This window comes from Sorex araneus, chromosome 7 (assembly GCF_027595985.1).
Source record: "Sorex araneus isolate mSorAra2 chromosome 7, mSorAra2.pri, whole genome shotgun sequence".
Taxonomy (NCBI): domain Eukaryota; kingdom Metazoa; phylum Chordata; class Mammalia; order Eulipotyphla; family Soricidae; genus Sorex; species Sorex araneus.
In genome coordinates this window covers 37,671,485-37,677,484 of record NC_073308.1, presented here as the reverse complement: position 1 = coordinate 37,677,484, position 6,000 = coordinate 37,671,485, and positions in this window count along the sequence as shown.

The window sequence follows — 6,000 nt, the reverse complement described above, 5'->3', positions numbered from 1 at the left end:
AGAAAGCAGGCCTGGGCCTCAGCTGGCCCTCCTGTCCACCCCACCCTGGGGCTGTCTTGTCCGGCCTTGGAGAGAATCCACCGAGGGGCTGCACGCAGACCCTGGCCACAGCACCCTGGGAAATTCTGCACAATTTCTGAGTAAATCATCTAAGTGCACGGGGGCCCCCAGGGGGGCAGAGGGGCAGGGAGCAGAGACAGGAGGTGGGTGTGAGTGACTCATGCATGAATCTCAGAGCCACTGGTGTGACAGGGGCCCAGCTGGACTTGGCAGAGGGACAGGTCACCCTTGTCAGGGAACGCCTGTCCATCCCCCAACACCCACATGCCTGACTTCCGCCTTCCCTGGCCTCCTTCAGCTCACAGAGATGCCGCCTCACTCACGGTCCCTGACCGCTGGGCATCCCGGGTTCCGCCACTGCCCCACACTGTCCAGGCACAGTGCTCAGGAGCGCGTGGCTCTCGCCAACTGATGTGAGATGCTGTTTTCGGGGTTCAGCTTCCTAGGTTCCTGAAGGATCTCCTAGGCTGGGTCCCCCAGTTACTAAGGCCCGGGGAGAGAGGTCACAGTGCTCCCAACCCCCCTCCCTCCCCCCGTCCAGGCCCCAGCCCCAGGTCCTGAGCCCAGAGGCCCCTCCCCCTGCCTCACCCTCCCCAGACCCAAATCGATCTATTTTGGAGATTGGCGCAGCCAGTGAGCCCCGCCTCCCACACCACCGTCCCCATCTCCAGGGCAAGCGATGTCTTTGCCCTGCTGTGACCCTCGATGATGAAGGCCAGCGCGGTTTGGGGGTTGGCAGGAGGAAAAGCTCTTGACCAGAGCAGCTATTTCGGGGCTCCAGGGCCAGAGTAACGGATCCAGATCTGAGATTTCGGTCTCAGCGCGCCTCCCAATGACACAACCTACTGGAGGTCGCTGAGCATCTCCGAGTTCCTCGTCAGTAACAGAGACAGGGCAGAGCAATGGTCGGGGGGGTGAGGCGTTGGCCTTGCGTGCAGCCAACCCCGGTTCAACCCCCAGTACTGATACAGCAGTAGCCAAGGAAAACAGATAAGGGGGTGACTGGGGTTGGGATCTGACAACAGATCAAGGGAAGCCCCCAGCACCCCTCGTCCCCATGCTCCCTTCTCTCCCCCCTCACCCACTAGCACATGACTAGACTCTCTCCTCTCTGCCCGGGTCAGGAGCCCAGTACCGGTGGCCCAGCACAGGCGGACCGCTCAGGGCCAGGCGGGGGCAGGGAGAGCCAGGGCTCAGAGAGACGCCCAAGCTCAGGTGCAGGCAGGGCTTGAATGTCCAGGCAGTGACACGCAGCACAGGAGTCTCTCCCACTCGGACATGGCCATGGCCAGAGACCAGGAAAGCACACACGGGATAGAGAGCAGAGAGGAACTAGACAGGAAGTCATTCTTGGACGGGACAGTGTGGGACAGGGCCCGGAAACTGAGTGGACGGCACAGGGAAGTTGCTCATCGGGCTGGGCAGCACCAGGGACAGGACTGGTGACGTCCTTCCCGGGTCAGAGAGGCCCGGGCACCTGTGGAGGGACTCAGATCCTTCACCTTTATCTGTACAATAAACTCTAACTTTTCATCCACCAAGTTTTGTTTTTTTTTTTTTTTTTTTTTGCTTTTTGGGTCACACCCAGCGATGCTCAGGGATTACTCCTGGTTTAGCACTCAGGAATTACTCCTAGCAGTGCTTGGGGGACCATATGGGATGCCGGGGATCGAACCCGGGTCGGCCACGTGCAAGGCAAACGCCCTATCTGCTGTGCTATCGCTCCGGCCCCTCATCTACCAAGTTTTATGTGCAAAACTTTCACACAATTTGGGCTGGAGCGATAGCACAGTGGGTAGGGCGTTTGCCTTGCACACAGCCAACCCGGGTTCGATCCCCCTGTATCTCATATGGTCCCCCAAGCACCGCCAGGAGTAATTCCTGAGTGCAAAGACATGAGTAACCCCTGTGCATCGTCCAGTGTGATCCAACCCCCCCCCCACACACACAAAAAAAAAACCTTTCATACAATTCTCAAGAATCCACCAATGAGGAAATTCTGCTTTCATGATAACATACTACCACATATGGTCCCCAATCCCTGAGCACCACCAGTATGACCCAAAAACAAACAAACAAAATAACATACAAGCATCCCCACCTCTGGATCTGAGGAGAAGTTTTGTAAGTGGACAATAGTTTTGTCTTGTTCTGTTTTGTTTGAGGGCCACATCCAGCTGTGCTCAGGGCTTACTCCTGGCTCTGTGCTCAGGGAGTACTGATGTTGGGGCCCGTGGGACAGTATACGGTGCCAGAGGTCAATCCCAGGTCAAAACCAATGAACGGGGCTGGAGTGACAGCACAGTTGGTAGGGTGTTTGCCTTGCATGTGGCTGACCAGGGTTCGAGTCCCAGCATCCCATAGGGTCCTCTGAGCACCGCCAGGAGTAATTCCTGAGTGCAGAGCCAGGAGTAACCCCTGAGCATCACTAAGTGTGACCCAGAAAGCAAAAAAAGAAAAAAAAATGATAAAGCACTGTCTTGCAGGTTCAAGGCTACAAGTTCCGAATCCACCACCTGGGTGCGATCCCAGGGCCCAGGCAAACACGTGCTCCTACGACCAATTATGCGACCCCCGAACAGCTCAGCAGTGACAGTGAAGACAAGACAGAGGGAACAAAAGTTGCAGGGATAAGGCTGAAGCTCTTCTTTGCACTTGAGATGTGCTTCGGACTAGAGTATCAGCCTACCCTCTGACCCTGCCCTCTGACCCTGCCCTCTGACTCTGCCCACTGCTGCCCCAAACCAAACCGGCAGCTCCTTTTGTTTTCATGTTTTATTTTGTTTTGTTTTGTTTGAGGACCACCCTGGCGGTGCATGGGGCTGCCTCCAGGCTCTGCACTCAGGGATCACTCCAGGTGGGACTCAAGAGACCGTCTGGGGTGCTCAGGACCAAGCCTGGGCCAGTTGTGAACAAGGTAAGCATGCAAGCACCCGCTGTACTATCTCTCCGGCCGGCCCCCCAGCAGAAACTTCCAGAGGCACCCCCACACCAGTCTCCCCAGGAATGCACGCTCTAGGGCCGGAGCTGACCTGGGTTCGATTCCCAGCATCCCATATGGTCCCCCAAGCACCGCCAGGGGTAATTCCTAAGTGCAAAGCCAGAAGTAACCCCTGAGAATTGCTGGGTGTGGCCCAAAAAGAAAAATAAAAGCAAGGAATGCAAGCTCTCCCTCTCCCTCCCTCCCTCAAGAAATGTGACAACCTTCTGGAAGTCCTGGGAAGTCCCAGTCACTGCGTCTGTAGTATGACAGAGGGCTCAGACCCAGCCAGGACTGGGGGCTCTGGAGGGCAGTGGCTTCACCAGGCCTCCGCCAGCTGCTCCTTCCCCAAGATCACATTCCACCTTTCTGGAGCCCTCGGAGGCGGCAGCTGGGATCCTGCTCTCAGGGTGAAATACAAGTACATGTGCAGTGACACCTACCACCACCTCAGGGATTTAATTTTTCATCAATTAATATGGAGTTAATAGCTATGACAGCAACTCAGAAAAGAATAGAGACAGACACACAGAGACGCCATCGGGGAGGTTGAAATTCATCGCCTCAATGGATGCCACATTAATCAATATCCACTGGGTATAATCAATTGCTGGATACAATCTGCATTTCTATAGGCAAAGCCATTTGCATTATTATCGGTTTTCTACAGTGAATAGTGCTGCGAAATAGCTCGCCAACAATGGAGGCAACGATGATCCCAAGAGCAACTAGAGGATGCTCAATATCATCCTCTTGTTCTTCTTTTCAGCTTCTGGCAGTGCTCTGGGACTATTCCGGGCTGAACTCAGGGGTCACTTCCAGCAGTGCTCGGGAACCAACCATGCAGTGCCGAGGCTGAAACCTGGGTACCCTGCATGCAAAGTATGCACTTGACCTGCTGAGCCATCCCCCACCCACACCACCCCTTTGTCCCATTTGAAAGTCTCTTCGCCCCTTTCCCTTTTCCATTGCTGAGAGGACCAGGTTCGAATCCCAGCACCACACCATGTATACCTACAGACACGTGTCTTTTATATTATACAAATGTTATAATTATTGTAACTATCTAACAGTCTGCCTATAAATATATTTCTGTATCACTGTCATTCTGGTGCTCATCGATTTGCTCAAGCGGGCACCAATAACGTCTCCATTGTGAGACTTCTTGTTACTGTTTTTGGCATATTGAATATGCCACGGGGAGCTTGCCAGGCTCTGCCGTGCGGGTGAGATACTCTCGGTAGCTTGCTGGGCTCTTCGAGAGGGGCGGAGGAATCAAACCCGGGTTGGCCGCCTGGAAGGCAAATGGCTATGCTATAGCTCTGGGTGATATTTCTGTATAATATAAAAATACGTAACAACTATGTACAATTGATATGTAATCATGTACAATATGTATGCGCGAAAACACATATACCTACACGGAGCAGATTCTTGGATGGCCTGGTTCCATTTGAAGGTCTGTTCCGACACCAGATGAGAGAAAGCACATCACAGTCAACTCTGAACAAGGTGACCTTGAGGACCTGCTGCCGTCACAGGCCTCTGCGTTCTCCTTGCCAGGAGTCTCTCTGCGCCTTTGCTGCAGACCAACCGTGTTTTCTCTGACCGTTTGATTTTTATCATTTGGTTCAACCATTATAACTGTCATTCTGCAAACACAGGTCTTGTCCACTGAAGTTTCCCGTCGGCTGAGTGAAGATTCTGGAGTTGCTTATCCTGGGCCCTGCGCCCATGGCGTTCTCCTTGTTCTTGGGGAGACCGAGGAACCCCAGGATCGTGAGGCAGGCGTCCCTCGGGGGGAGGAGGAGAAGCAATGACTCCAGGGCTGAGCAAGGCTGAGATGGAGCAGCCTTTTGGGGGGAGCTGGCTTCGGGCCTCCTCCTGCCGTCCCCTTCACTGACACCATCTCTGGGGGCACCAGAGCAGCTCACGAACGGGGTTGGCCCGTGGGCCAGGAGAGGACCAGGCCTCACGCCCCTCCCGCCACTCAGGTTTAGTCCCTTCAACCTCAACACGTGTGCCCAGAGGTAAGCGCCCCTGCCAACCCCGACCTGACCCTGACCCCAGGAGCACCTGTGCCAGCCAAGCTAGGAAGGACAAGAGTGCTCGCATTCAGAAACCTAAGAATGGGGGTGTGGCGACTCGGAGCAGACGTCTTCTGGCACGTAAAATATTCATGTTTCACTGGGTGGGACTCAAAAACAAAAACAAGTGAAAAGTAAAGGCAGGGGCTGGAGCGATAGCACAGCGGGTAGGGCATTTGCCTTGCACGCGGCTGACCCGGGTTCGATTCCCAGCATCCCATATGGTCCCCTAAGCACCGCCAGGGATAATTCCTGAGTGCAGAGCCAGGAGTAACCCCTGAGCATCAAAAAAGCAAATAATAATAATAATAATAATAATAATAATAATAATTGGCAAAGTGTTGCTCCCCAAGAAAGCAAGAAGCCTCCACGGACGCCTCCCAGAAACAAGAGCACATAAGCTGGTCTGGGGTTCCTTCTAGAGCCTCCTGGCACAGCACTACGCGGGGGGAGGGGGGTGGCACAGAGGTGCAGGGGGAGGGCGGGGGGGCCGCTGATGGCCCTCCAAGGCACCCACTGCAGTGCTCCCCACGTCTCTGCTTTCTGCTCCAGGTGGGAGAGAGCGCGGGGGGCGGAGGTAGGGGACGGCATGGAGGGTCCTCCTGAGCTTTTTTTTTTTTTTTTTTGCTTTTTAGGTCACACCCAACGATGCACAGAGGTTACTCCTGGCTCTGCACTCAGGAATTACCCCTGGCGGTGCTCAGGGGACCATATGGGATGCTGGAATTTGAACCCGGGTCAGCCGCGTGCAAGGCAAACGCCCTATCCACTGTGCTATCGCTCCAGCCCCCCTCCTGAGCCTTTAAAGCAAAGCGAAGTTCTAAGCCTAAACCCAGCGGCCTTGAGCAGTTGGTTAGGAACTTGCTCGGCTTG